At 48.5% G+C, this 14,871-nt stretch overlaps 1 protein-coding gene across 5 annotated transcripts in view; it reads right to left on the bottom strand.

Moving 5' to 3' along the window:
* The window catches only part of KDM2B (lysine demethylase 2B), a 3,837,686-nt gene that overhangs the window by 3,146,630 nt on the left and 676,185 nt on the right, over nucleotides 1-14,871 (bottom strand). The gene's annotated exons all lie outside the window — the stretch shown is intronic.

Here is a 14,871-nt window from a genome sequence, read left to right on the forward strand (position 1 = left end):
AGATAAAGCCTGCAGCTCCGAAACGTCTTAGAAGACTTAACAGCAATTAGGAAAATGGTCTCCCAAAATAGTAACTTCAAGGAAACAATGACTGAAGGCTCAAACAGAGGACCAGGTAACACATGAAACTTTTAGTTATGTACTTACCATAACTTCGGATGTATGGGATCCATCTCGCCTACATTCATAACTGATGGGTTTGGAGCCGATCCCTCGGTTCACTCGCCACTATATAGTAGAACGAAGTCTCTAATTGGCTGGGCTACCCCTTATCCCAGAATGCACCACGCCTGCTTCCCCAGATCTTGTTTGTTCGCTTTTATATATCTACATCCAGGCACAGACACATACCAACAACTGTAACAAACTAAAGTCCTTCAAGAGAAAAACTCAGTGAGTAGCAACATTTCCTCTAAATCCAATGGGAAGGGGGAAGGAGGGCGAGATAGGAATGAAGCGAGATGGATCCCATACATCTGAAGTTATGGTAAGTACATAACTAAAAGATGTAATGGGATCCTATCTCGCCTACATTCATAACTGATGGGACAGCATCCCTAGCACCTGAGTCTCGGGTGGCTCATTGGAAAACACTCCTGAGAACTGTGGAACCAAACGAAGCTCTACCTCGAGAAGCCACATCTATCTTGTAATGAGAAATAAAGATGTGCGGAGAAGTCCAGGTAGCGGCCGCACAGATATCATCTATCGATAATTTGGAGTGGAATGCTACAGAAGTAGCCACTGCCCTAGTAGAATGAGCCTTGACTGGAAAAGGCAGCTCTTTGCCGGACTGTGAATAGATGAAGGAGATGCAATCTTTAATCCATTTGGCTATGGTGGTTTTAGCCACCGGTTGACCCAACCTATTTTCCGCAAAGGACACAAACAGCTGATCTGACTTCCGTGTCTGATTGGTCCTACTTAAATAAAAACGCAGTTGTCTGTGAACATCCAACTGATGGAAAATATATTCTGCGCTATTGGAGAATTTGGGAAAGAACACAGGAAGCTCCAAAGATTGTTGAATGCATAAGGGGGATGCTACCTTGGGCAAGAAAGAGGGATTTAACTTCAGAGACACTCTGTCTTTGTGAAAAGTCAAATAAGGGGGATTAGAACAGAGAGCCTGAAGCTCTGAGACCCGCTTGGCAGAGGTGATTGCGACCAAAAAGGCGGTTTTCCAAGATAAAAATTTTATATCACAAGTAGCAGCTGGTTCAAAGGGGCGGGCAGTTAAAGAAGCTAGAACCATATTCAGATCCCAAGGGGCCACAGGATGGGCTATTGGGGGCCGAAGGGGCCACTCTCCTTTAAGGAAAGATTTGCAATGCCCGTTTGCCATTAAGGAAGGCTCAAACGAGACATGAAAATTAGAGATAGCCGCCAGTTGGACTTTAATTGTGAAAACTGAAGAGCCCAAATAAAACAAAGAGGCTAGGAATTCTAAAACCTGAGGTACTGGGGCGGTAAGGGGATCTATACCTCGTTGTTGGGCCCAAATAGCAAACCTCTTCCACTTGCTGGAATACAGTTTAATAGTGGAAGGTTTGTGAGAAGAGGACAAAATGTGGAAGACGTCTGGAGAAAGAGTTATCTCTGAGTAAGGTTGGAAGTGGAGTAACCAGGCGGCCAACTTCAAGGACTTGGGGGATGGATGAGACTGTCCCAACTGATGAGTTAACAGGTCGGGCACCAGGTCCAAAAACCATGGGCCTTCCACCGCATACCTCAGAAGGAAGGGGAACCAAACCTGACGAGGCCAGTGTGGAGCGATCAGGATCATGTCGCTTCCTAGATAAATCGCCTTCTGTATCACCTTCGGGAGAAGGGGAACCAGAGGGAAGGCGTAAAGTAGACCGGGGGGCCAACTGTGAGCTAGAGCGTCCCTGGGAATCTGCCCCTGAGAGGGGGTCAGAGTGAAGAACTCCCTGCATTTCGCATTGTAAGGGCTGGCGAACAAGTCGCAACAAGGGAGGCCCCACCTGGCGAAAATGTTTGCTGTCACCCTGTCGTTGAGGGACCACTCGTGGGGCAACAGGAGAGTCCTGCTCAGCCTGTCTGCAATCACATTGGATTTCCCCGGAATGTGCGTTGCCACTAGGAAACGGTGGGTAGAAATCGCCCAATGCCACACTCTCATGGCCTCTCGGCAAAGAGGGTAGGACCTGGTTCCGCCTTGCTTGTTTATGTACCAGACTACCGACATGTTGTCGGATAGGATCGCAATAGTACCCCGGGGAAGAAAGTACAGTTTTGTACCTACCATAAATGTAGATGTCCGAGAGGTATGCATCTGCAGTCCTAACATATGGGTTGTCCTGCCTCAGGCAGCCCTTCGGTCGGCCGGATTCCAAAGTCTGGGTCTGGCCTCGGCTGATGTCGCACTTCACCCGACGTCATAGCTGCTGTTAATTGGGTATAAAGGCATCAGCCGACGCCATTTTCCTCAGTGTTTCTTGCCCCAGATGCCAGGTGCCCTCTAGGAAGGCTAAATTTGGATAAATGCAAATGATTCCAAACAGTAGAGAGCAAACAAAAATAAACATGTATATACATATATACAAACAAATACACCATAATAGATTCCCCCAGCCAGCTACAAGATGGGCAAATACCCTAGGAGTACCACAGAGGGGAAGGAGGGTGGGTAATCCTGACTGCAGATGCATACCTCTCGGACATCTACATTTATGGTAGGTACAAAACTGTACTATGTCCTTCAAGGATGCATCTGCAGTCCTAACATATGGGTAGAATACCATAGCCAAACTGGGGGAGGAGGCACTAAGAAGATTATGGTGTAGTTAAGATCCCTTGCAAAACAGCAGTGGCAAAACCTGCTCGGGATCTGGAGTATAAAGGTAAATTATAATGCTTGGCAAATGTATGCACGGAGCTCCACGTAGCAGCCTCTAAAATGTCTTTGGTAGCCACTCCTCGTAAGAAAGCTGTAGTAGTGGCTGTAGCCCTTGTGGAGTGAGGTCTGATGTTTTCTGGAGTTGTCTTTCCATGAAAAGAGTAACAAAATCTAATGCAATTTCCTATCCATTTTGAGATTGTCTGTTTTGAAATTGTTTTTCCTTCCATTCCTGTTGCATATGCTACCAGAAGCTGGTCAGTTTTTCTATTGTTCTTGGTTCTGTCCAGATAGTAGCGCAATTGCCTGTGCACATCCAAGGTATGCAGTAGTCTTTCCCCCCTGTTCTGTGGGTTGGGGAAGAATGTTGGTAGGTGGATTGCTTGGTTCAATGATACCCTGGAGACCACCTTTGGCATAAAAGTAGGGTTTGTTCTCAAGGACACTCTATCCTGATGGAAGATAAGGAAGGGCTGTACTGCCATTAATGCCTGTAATTCAGAAACCCTTCTTGCTGAAGTGATTGCAAGCAGGAAAGCAGTTTTCCAAGATAAGAACTGTAATTCTGCTGTTGCTGCTGGTTCAAAAGGGGGAAGTGTTAACTTTTCTAGCACAAAGTTCAGGTCCCCATGTAGGCAAAGGTGGCTTCCTTGGAGGCTTTACATTTTTAATTCCTCTTAGAAACTGCCTGAGTAGAGGATGAGAGAAGACTGGAGGATCCATGTTGTATTCTGCTGAAATTGCTGATGCATGAATCTTAATGGAGGAGTAAGACAGGCCATTGTGGAAAAGTTCTGCTAAATATTCCAGGATGTTAGCTATGTTTGCCAATGATACATTTTCTCCTATTGCTGCACTCCAAATGAGGTATCTTTTCCATTTTGCTGAGTAAGTTTTCCTTGTGGAGGGTCTGCGAGCCTCCAGGATAATGTCTTTAACCCTCTGAGATAAATCTGGGTTATTTTGTTTTATGTAAGTTTCCAAGCAGCTAGCTGCAGTGTTTTCAAGTTTGGATGCAGGATCTTGAAGTTGTTCTGCGTTAGCAGTAAAGGAACTAGAGGTAGAGGCCATGCGTGTGCCCGAGACATACTCCTCAGTAGCGGTACCAATGCTGCCTCGGCCAGTCTGGAGCTATCAGGATGATCCTTGGGTGATCTTCTTTGATCTTCAGTAGCACTTTGTGCATCAAAGGAAGAGGTGGGAATGCATATGCTGTTAGGTTTTCCCAAATGAAGGATAGGGAGTCCACCTTCCAAGCAAGTGGGTGGTATGTCCTTGTGCAGAATTTTCTCAATTGGTGGTTGTGTGGGGATGCGAACAGGTCTATTTCTGGTAGGCCCCATTTCTTTGTAATGGATTTGAAGATGTCTGGATGCAGCATCCATTCGTGGGCATCCGTGGTAGTTCTGCTTAAGGTGTCTGCTAGTATATTTTCTTTTCCTGGCACAAATATGGCCTGGAGCTGAATGTTGAGGTTCAGGGCCACATTCCACAGGTCCATTGCCATCCGGCATAGAGGATATGAATGTGTGCCTCCCTGCTTGTTGATATACCACATAACTGTGGTGTTGTCCATCCTTATCAGCAAATGGCCTTGTTGAAGAAACGGTCTGAATGTCTGAATTGCCTGTTTCACTGCCAGCATCTCTTTTTGATTTATGTGTAGGTTCAGCTGGTCTTGTGTCCATAGGCCTTGTATACACTTGTCTACCATGTGCACCCCCCAACCGAGGTCTGAGGCGTCCATGGTGATAGTCTGGCTTGGGTGAGGGCTGTGGAAAGGCAGTCCTTTGTTCAACTGACAGGCCTGAGCCCACCACAGGAATTCTTGCTGCAGGCATGGAATTATTGGAATTTGGGTTTCTAGGCGGTGCTTGTGCTGAGACCATAAATTCCTTAGGTACCATTGCAACTTCCTCATATGTAGTCTGGCATGTGGAATCAATATTATGCAGGATGCCATGTAACCCAGGGCTTGCAGGACTTTCCTTGCTGTAAGCTGGTTTTGCGTTGTTAATGCCATGAAATAGAGTGGTAGTTGCTTTTGCTTTTCTGCTGTGAGAAATGCCATTTGATTTGATGTGTCCAGTTCTGCACCCAAGAATGTTATCCTTTGGGATGGTATCAGCCTTGACTTTTTTATGTTGACTGTGTATCCCAGGGCTTGCAATAGGTGAATAAGAAGTTATGTACCTACCATAACGTTCCATGTTAGTTGTCTTCTCTCGCCTTCTTTCTTGCTTGATGGGTTCGGAGCCGATCCTCGGCTCCAACTCGGCACTTGCTAAGCTCGAGAGTCACTTTTACCAGCTCGAGGCAGCCCCATATCCCATGATGCAAGGCGGTAAGTACCCAGATCTCGTTTGATGACAAAGGGCAATAGCACCAAGCATAAACACTTCCCAAAGGAAGAAAGAAAGAAAACCTACAGGATGGAAGAAGGACCAGCTCTGAATGGTCTTCAGCATAATAAATCCTTGTAGAAAGGTCTGTCCAGGCCTGGGGGAAGGAGGGAGGGTCGCAAGAAAGAAGGCGAGAGAAGACAACTAACATGGAACGTTATGGTAGGTACATAACTTCTTAATGTTAAGTTGTCAATCTCGCCTTCATTCTTGCTTGATGGGACCAAGGCCCCTAGCACCTCTATCCTGGGTGGCTCAATGGAACAGACTCTTGAGGACTGTAGAGCCAAAACTGGCTCTGTCCCTGGAGGCCAAGTCCAATTTGTAATGGGAAACAAAAGTATGAGGAGTGGCCCAAGTGGCCGCTGCACAAATAGTGTCTAAAGGAAGATTAGCTTGAAAGGCTGTAGAAGTAGCTAAGCTCCTAGTTGAATGTGCTTTAGGTTTTGAGCACAGCTGTTTTCCCCTGAGCAGATAAATTTCAGAGATGACAGAAGAAAGCCATCTAGATAAGGTCACTTTAGAGACAGGAAGGCCTTTCTTGTTATCCGCATAGGAAACAAAGAGTTGATCGGATTTCCTAAATTGTTTAGTTCTGTCCAAATAATATCTGAGTTGGCGGTGGACATCAAGATAATGTAGTTTTGTTCCGATCTGTTTGAATAGTTTGGAAAAATACAGGAGATCAATGGATTGATTCAAATTAGTCTTTGAGGCGACCTTAGGCAAAAAGGTCAGATTAGTTCTCAATGATACTCTGTCTTTGTGAAAGACCAAATAGGGGGGTCGAACCGATAGAGCATGAAATTCAGACACCCTCCTGGCGATGTAATAGCTACTAGGAATAATGTTTTCCAAGAAAGAAATTTTAGGGAGCAAGAAACAGCTGGCTCGAAGGGGAAGAATCAAGGATGTCAGCACTAAATTTAGATCCCATTGAGGAGGAGGATTCTGATTGGAGGCTTTAGCAGGAAAATTCCTTTCAAGAAGGCTCTACAAAGCCTATGGGACATAATATTGTGATCTGCGATCCCGACATGAAAGTTCGAGATAGCAGCCAATTGAACTCTAACTGTGGAAGAAGAGGAGCCTGCATGAAAAATCTCCGCTAAGAAGTCCAAAACTGCCTGAACTGGGGCAGTGAAGGGATCAATATTCTTGGCTTTAGCCCAATAAGAGAAACGTTTCCATTTGCTTGTATAAATCCTCCTGGTAGAGGATTTTAAAGAAGCTACTATGATGTCTCTAACAGGGTTAGAGATCAAAGGAAGCCTGGCTAAGGAAGGAAGTGGAGCAACCATGCTGTGAGGTTGAGAGAAGGGATAGACCGTGCAGCTGACCAGATTGGTGAATCAGAAGATCTGGCACTGGGTCCAGATGCTACGGCTGCACCAAAAGGTGACGATGGAGGAACGGAAACCAAATTTGTCGAGGCCAATAAGGAGCAATGAGAATCATTTTGGCTCTCAAAACGGTAGCTTTCTGGATAACTTGAGGGATCAGGGGAAAAGGAGGAAATGCATAAAGAAGTCCCTGGGGCCAATCCTGGGTCAGAGCGTCTCTGGGGGGATGGCCTGACAGAGGGAAGAGAGATAAGAAGTCTGGGCATTTGCTGTTTTGGGGAGTAGCAAAAAGATCGCAACATGGGCGACCCCATTCCAGAAAAATCTCCTCCACTATAGATTGCTTGAGAGACCACTCGTGAGGCATGAGAATAGCTCTGCTCAATCTGTCCGCTAAAATGTTGGTTTTCCCAGGGATGCGTTGCTACCAGAAACCGATGAGAGGAGATCGCCCATTGCCAAAGTCTGAGCGCTTCTCGACACAAGGGTAGGACTTGGTTCCTCCTGTTTGTTGATATACCAAACTACAGACATGTTGTCTGTGTGGACTGCAATTGTCCCTACAGGAAGAAAGTCGTTGAGGGCTTGCAACGTTAAAAGCACTGCTCTCATCTCTAGGACATTTATGTGCAGGTGGTACTCGAACGGTTGCCACGTCCCATGAACCATCCTGCCCTGATAATGCCCCCACCCGATCAGGAGGCATCCGTGGTGACAGTGGCTACCGGGATGGGGGTACAAAGTGTCTGCCTTGGTGAATCTGGGGAGAAGTGTTCCACCAAGCAAGATGATTTTTGCAAATCTGTGTCACCAGAATTTGGTGACGCATTGGAAGTTGTTGGTAAGACCACTGAGTGAACAACATCCACTGAAGAAGGCGCATGTAGAAGCGAGCCAGGGGAAGAAGAGTAATGGCCGCAGCCATGAGACCTAATACCTTTAGAACCATTCTGGCCTGTACTTTCTTGTTGGCTAGAATGATCCTGACATGACTTTGAATGTCTGAAACTCTTTGGTCTGTAAGGGTAGCTGACATCCGAACAGTGTTTAAGTTTGCGCCTATGAAAGTAATAGACTGGCAGGGCAATAAATAGAAGTTATGTTCTTACCATAACGTTCCATGTTAGTTGTCTTCTTCTCGCCTTCTTCTTGCTGGATGGGTTCGGAGCCGACCTCGGCCGACTGCCACTCTAAAAGCTCGAGAGTTGGTTCCACCGGCTCGAGGCTCCCCTTATATCCCACAATGCTAGGCGTGAGTTACCTCAGATCTCGTTTGTAAGCTAACCCCAGCTTATAATAGTATCAGAATAACTATAAACAAAGTCCACCTCTAAACCCAGGGAGAAAGAAGGGTGACCTATATCCTCATCCAGGAAATATGCACAACAGCATATGCCTAATAAAAGAGGTGGTAGAAAGAGAGGTCACAATCACAACTCCTAGGTCTGTCCAGGCCAGGGGAAGGAGGGTGATTAAGAAGAAGGCGAGAAGAAGACAACTAACATGGAACGTTATGGTAAGAACATAACTTCTATATGTTAAGTTGTCTATCTCGCCTTCATTCTTGCTGGATGGGACCGCGTCCCTAGCACCTTGTCCCGGGTGGCCTAACGGAACAGACTCCTGAGAACAGTGGAACGAAAGTTAGCTCTATGCCTAGAAGCTAAATCCAACTTATAATGAGAAAAGGAATGGAATAGCCTTCGGAAATGATGGACTGTACCCATTTGTCTTGAGTCAGGGATAGCCAGGCTTCTGGGTACAGTGACAATCTTCCCCCGACTGCCTCCGAAGGTGGGCAGTCGGGCAACACCTCAGGGATGCTGAAAGGGCTTATCAGAGAAGGCTTCTCGATTGCCCTGGTTCTGCGAACCCCTGCCGAGGGTTATCGCCTACCATTGTTATTCCCGCCTCTGCCTCTGGCGGGAACCGACTTTGTCGCCAGGCGAAGTCCCTTGAGATTGTTTACGGAACCACATTTTCCCACTTTTCTGGCCTTTGGGGTAAGGCCTAGAAGGAGTAGAAAACGGACTCCTGACGGCAGAAAGAGTCTTGCCATCAGTCTCGCACCTTGTCAAGGTTTCTTTCACTTGAGGACCAAAGAGATGATCCATCGAATGGGGAATTAGTGAAAGACGTTTTAAAGGGGTCCGCAAAATTGCAAAGCCGCATCCAGGCATGCCTACGTAAGGCCACACCTGTCCCTGCGGCCCTGCTCGCCCATCAGCCGCATAAGAAAGGAGGCATGGAGGAGTTAGCTATGGAGTTCAGGGTAGCCAGCTGAGTGTTCATCTTATCTTGAAAACCCGCAGCTGTAGGATCCTTCAACATGTCACGCGCTTCTTTGATCAAGTCCCTTTGAAGACGAGTAAAATGGCATAGGTAGTTCAGCGAACGCATAGCAAATGTCGCTGACGAACATCCGCTTCCGCACCTGTCCATGGACCTAGATTCCTTGTTAGGTGGATGGACAGGTACTGAAGGATCAGCTAGTTCCTTCTTAGTGGCAGCAGCAACCACCATTGCATCCACAGATACTCCTTTTGTCAAGAACTGTTTGTCTGCTGGTGCGTTATGAATTTTGAGGGTCTCCTGGGAGTGGGGTCCAGTGAATCAGGAGCCGCCCATGCCTTTTTAGCTACCACCTGCATGAGGGGTCAAGGGAGACACCCTGGAGGTGGAAGGACGAGCCAACGCCTCAAGGTACACAGATTCATCCTCCAAGGGTTGAGGGCTGGCCAATTTCCCTCTGTTTGAGGATTTCTAGAATGTCTGCAAAAGAGACATCTTCAGAAGGGGAACGGGGGGAACCCTCGGAATCCTCTAAATCTGTGTCAGAGGTGACGGACTCAGGTGAGTCAATGTGTTTCCTCTTACACTTTCTCTCCGAGGGGCTCTTCTGCCAAATCAGGAGAGGCCTCGAAGAGGATGAGATCCCCACAGGGGGTTCCTGAGGAGCTGGCTCTCTGCGGTCCGGGATGAGGGAGTGAGTCGACTTGACCTGAGGCACCGTTGAGGGAGGGTCGGACGGAGCCGACTGTGGAGTAGAGCCAGGTTCTAACACACCGCATGACCTCGAACGCACCTGTCAGGCAGAGCCAGAGGTCCCCGCCCGAGAAGCTGAGAACCTCCCTCGGCACCGACAGTGATGGCTCCGAGGCCGATGTCGAGCCGAACTCACTAGCTCCCGAGAGGAAGAGCGGGTCGGACAAGGGTCCGATGCCACTCACCCCTCGGAGCCGACGAGGAAGTCCGCGCCAAGATTCTTCGAAGAAGAAATCGAGCCGACGACGGAGCCGAAGACATCTGTATCGGCTCCGCTACCACAGTCTCGGTTCCGGCGCCCGGCCCGAGCTCAACGGAGTCGGAGGAGGAGCATATTGATGGACAGGGCAGGCATCGACTGATGAGTCGGGCTCTGAAGCATTTGGGCCAGTGCCTCGGACTTAAGAAGTCGACTCACTACCTCTGAAGGTCATGGTCCGACAGCCTCGATGACCTAGAGGAGGAGATTTATGGCTCCGTTCAGACAGCAGAGGAGATGCTGGAGCCGAATGAACGGAGCCAAGGGATGGTGACCTAGATCTCTTCCTAGATGTCGGCTCCAAGGTCCGTCGGAGCCGACAAGGGAATTTAATACCTCGGCTCCAGCCGGCCGAGGGAACCACAGAAACTGTGGATTGAGACTCATCGGCTCCAGCCGAGCCGATGAAGACGGAGGTTTAGTAGTTTTAGGTCTCGGCTCAGTAGCTGGAGCCGAGGACCCAGCAACCTTGGAGGGCTTCCAAGAGACAGTAAGGAGTCCTCAGATTTGAGTAAACCTCTTAAAATCAATTTGTTTTCTTTCCTGCAGGACCCTGGGACTGAAGCCATGGCAAACAGCACAGGAGTCCTGCAGGTGCAAAGGTCCCAGGTAGACACAAGAAGTGTGACCGGCTGACAGAGACATTTTCTGACAGCATGCATCGCACTTCTTGAAGCCTGAGACCTTTGTGTCCTTAGACATTTTATAAAGTGTAATCACACACACACACAGTCAAACACCCTGATTACACCTTACCTTATTTTAAACTCAAAAATAAAACTACTAACAAGGTTTTAAATTAAGAGACACAGCACACACTCACTAGGGAATGGGAAGAAGGCCTGAAGGCCGAGGGAAGAACTTATAAGTTCTTGAGAAAACGGATTTTAAGAGAAATGGAGAAAATTCCACTAAACTAAGGGAAACAAGTATTAGAATTAAAACTAAAGGGGTTTAAGTACACTAACTTTACTTGAAAGTCACTTACCAAGAAGCCGGTAGAAAACCAACACCTCGATCGCTGTAGCGGCAAACGAGATCTGAGGTAACTCACGCCTAGCATTGTGGGATATAAGGGGAGCCTCGAGCCGGTGGAACCAACTCTCGAGCTTTTAGAGTGGCCGAGTCGGAGCCGAGGTCGGCTCCGAACCCATCCAGCAAGAATGAAGGCGAGATAGACAACTTAACATGGATGACTTTTCGAAGTTGATCGAGATGCCCAAAAGAGAACAAAGATTTATTGTGTAATCCCTGGCTTGAACAAGCTGATGCCTGGTGGTGGCTGACAGGAGCCAGTCGTCGAGATACGGAAACACCTGGAATCCTTGACGTCTCAGGTGAGCCGTGACCACTGCCATGCATTTGGTGAACACTCTGGGGGCTGTGGTGAGACCAAAGGGCAGGGCTCTGAACTGGAAATGACTGGACCCCAGCCGAAAGCGGAGAAATCTTCTGGAGCGTCTGTGAATTTTTATGTGATAGTACGCATCCTGAAGATATATTGAGCACATCCAGTTGTCCTTCTGCAAGAAGGGCAGAATCGACTGAAGAGTGACCATTCAGAATCTTGTCTTCCTCACAGACTTGTTGAGTCTGCTGAGATCCAATATTGGTCTCCAGTCTCCGCCTTTTGGGGACCAAAAGAACCTTGAGTAGATTCCGGCTCTGAATGGGCTGTTGTAACTGGGTGAATGGCTGTTTGTTGCAGTAGTTTTAAGAGTTCTAACTCTGCAATTTCCCTTAGACCGGTGGTACATCTGGAAGGGAATTTGAGGGATAGAAAGGACTTTCCTCGAAAGGAATTTTGTAACCCTCGGATATGATCGACTGTACCCATCTGTCTTGAGTGAGAGAACGCCAGGCTTCTGGGTACAGCGATAGTCTTCCGACTGCCTCCAAGGAGGGACAGCCGGGCAACATCTCAGGGATGCTGAAAGGGCTTGTCAGAGAGACTCTCTGTTTCCCTGATTTTGTGGACCCCTCTGCCTCTAGAGTGGCGCCTGTTGTTGTTACCCCTCTGCCTCTAGGGGTAAACTGACCACGTGAATCCGGCGTGACTCCTTGGGATTTATGAACCACATTTTGCCACCCTTCTGTCCTTTGGGATAAGGTCTAGAAGGGGTGGAAAACGGACTCCTCACGGCAGAAAGAGTTTTGCCGTCCTGCTCACACCTGGTCAACGCTTCCTTCACTTGAGGGCCAAACAAAGCTGACCCATCAAAGGGAGAGTTTGTGAAGGACTTAAAGGGATCTGCAATTACATAGCCGCATCCAGGCTTGGCGCCTAAGAGCCACACCTGTGGCCTACTAAGCTCCATCAGCAGCATATGATATCAGCCGCATGGAGGAGTTTGCAATGGAGTTAAGGGTTCCTAGCTGCGAAGCAATTTTTCCTGAGCCCCAGCTGTAGGATCCTGCACAACTTCACCTAGCTCCTAGGATATCCCTTTGGAGTCTGGTGAAGTGACAAAGGTAGTTCAGCGAACGATAGCAAAGGTCGCTGAAGAAAACATCCGCTACCATATCTATCCATGGTCCTAGAGTCCTTATTAGGAGGATGGACAGGCACGAAGGATCTGCAAGTTCCTTCTTGGTGGCAGCCGCCACCACCATGGCATCAGCGGGACACCTTTTGTAAGGAATTGCTTGTCCGGGGCAGTAATAAATTTAGAAGGCCTCCTAGGGACAGGCTCTACAGAGTCAGGAGCCCACGCCTCGAGCAATAACCCGCATAAGGGGGTCGAAGGCGGAGACACCCAGGAGGTGGAGGGCCGAGATCCAAACGCCCAGGTATACTGACTCATCCTCAGAGGGATTATTGGTGGGCCAGTTTCCCTCTGTCTAAGGAGTTCTAGGATGTCTGAGAAGGAGACATCCTCAGAGGGGATCTTGGGATCCCTCTGACTCATCTAAGTCAGTATCTGAAGTGATAGACTGGGGAGTCTACGTGTTTCCTCTTACATGTCCTCTTCAGCGGAGGATCCCCGACAAATCAGGAGAATCCTCGAAGAGGGGATATTCCCAGTGGGGAAACCTGAGGCGGAGGATCTCTGGGTCCTGGAGCAAGAGAAGTGGCAGAGATGTCAACAGGCACCATAGAGGAGGAGCTAAGGGAACAGACTGCTGGCTGAGACCAGTGGCCAGCACACTTTCATCACCTCGGGCCCCTCCCAGGAAGGTCCGAGAGAACCCGGCAAGAACTAGGAACTCCAGGACCCACCGAAAGGAGGGCTCCGAGGCAGATGTCGGAGCCGAGCTCACCAAGGCGAGGCTCCAAGGGAAGAGCGGCTCGGACAAGGGTCCGATGCCACTCACCCTCGGAGGAGACCAGGAAGCCCGCCACCAATCCCTCTAAGGAAGGTCTCAAGAGGAGATAAGAGTAGAGGCTGAAGGAGCAGAAGGGTATCTGTCCTCAGCCATAGCAGAAACTATTCCCGAAGACTCCAACTCCAAACTCTGAGGTAGAGTCAAGGAGGAACTGCAATGGGGTGTGGACTAATAGTCGCCTGATGAGACGGACTATGTAGCATTTGGGCCAGTGCCTGTGACTTTAGTAATCTACTGACCACTCTCCAAATCATGGTCAGAAAGCCTGGATGACCTTGAAGATCGGCTCGATGGCTCCGCCCGAGAGGAGAGGCGGCCGAGCCGAAGTATCGGCTCCAAGGAAGGGACCTAGACCTCTTCCTCGAAGGAACCATCAGAGCCGATGATACCACTGAAACTGTCGGAGCCGACAACTTATCGGCACTGACAGGTAAGCTGCATCGGCTCCAGCCGGAGCCGATACGGCCATAATGTAAGGGTGTCGGAGCCGACCGATGCCTGGGCCACATGGTGGTCGGAACCGATCGGAGCCGACACCAAGTGGTCGAACAGAGTCGGCACCGATAGCCACCGGTGCCGGTTTAGGTAACCAGAATCGGCTCCAGCCGAGCGATCTCGACTCTAAATGAGTCGAGCAGAGGCCACAGGCTTGGACACAGAAGCCTGGGCCTTGGAAGACTTAGAAGTCTTAGATGGGCCGACTTAGCCGGAGAGCCCGGCTTAAGAAGGCCCCTCAAAATCAATTTATTTTTCCTGCAGGACTCTCTGGCTAAAAGAATGACATATAGCACAGGAGTCCTGCAGGTGAAGAGGCCCCCAGGTAAGGCAAGAAGTGTGACCGTCTGTCAGACATCTTCTGACAGCACGAGTCACACTTCTTAAAGCCTGAGACCCTTTCTTTAGACATGGTGATAAAACACACACACACAACACCAGTCCAAGAAATTAAATTAAATTTACCAAAGGGTATCAATAATAGACACACACACACACCCTAACAGGGGGGGAATGGGATGAGTGAAAGTCTGACTAAAAGTTATGAGGAGACAGGGAAATTTTCTGTCAGAAAGGGATTAAAACTAAGTTAAAACTAATAATTTTAAGGTTTTTGTAAAAAGGGGCTAAAATAGTAAAGTAACAATTCACTTACCAGGAGCTGGTAAAAGGAGGACCTCATCAGCGAAGCGGCAAACGAGATCTGGGTACTTACCGCCTTGCATCATGGGATATGGGGCTGCCTCGAGCTGGTAAAAGTGACTCTCGAGCTTAGCAAGTGCCGAGTCGGAGCCGAGGATAGGCTCCGAACCCATCAAGCAAGAATGAAGGCGAGATTGACAACTTAACATTAACCTTTTCCAAATCTTTTGTTAATTTGATCTTGTTGTCCGCTTGTATCAGGCAGTCGTCCAGGTATGGATAAATTTGAATTCCCTGAAGCCTGCAATGAGCAATTACTGATGCCAGGCATTTCGTGAATACTCTGAGCGCAGTAGATAAGCCAAAGGGCAATGCTGAGAATTGATAATGCTCTGATCCTGCAAGAAATCTGAGGTATCTTCTGCAATCTGGTCGTATAGAGACGTGCAGGTATGCCTCCTTGAGATCTAGAGTCACCAGCCAAGACTCCTTGCCCAG

This window comes from Protopterus annectens, chromosome 4.part0, assembly GCF_019279795.1.
Source record: "Protopterus annectens isolate FY-2018-M chromosome 4.part0, PAN1.0, whole genome shotgun sequence".
NCBI lineage: Eukaryota > Metazoa > Chordata > Ceratodontiformes > Protopteridae > Protopterus > Protopterus annectens.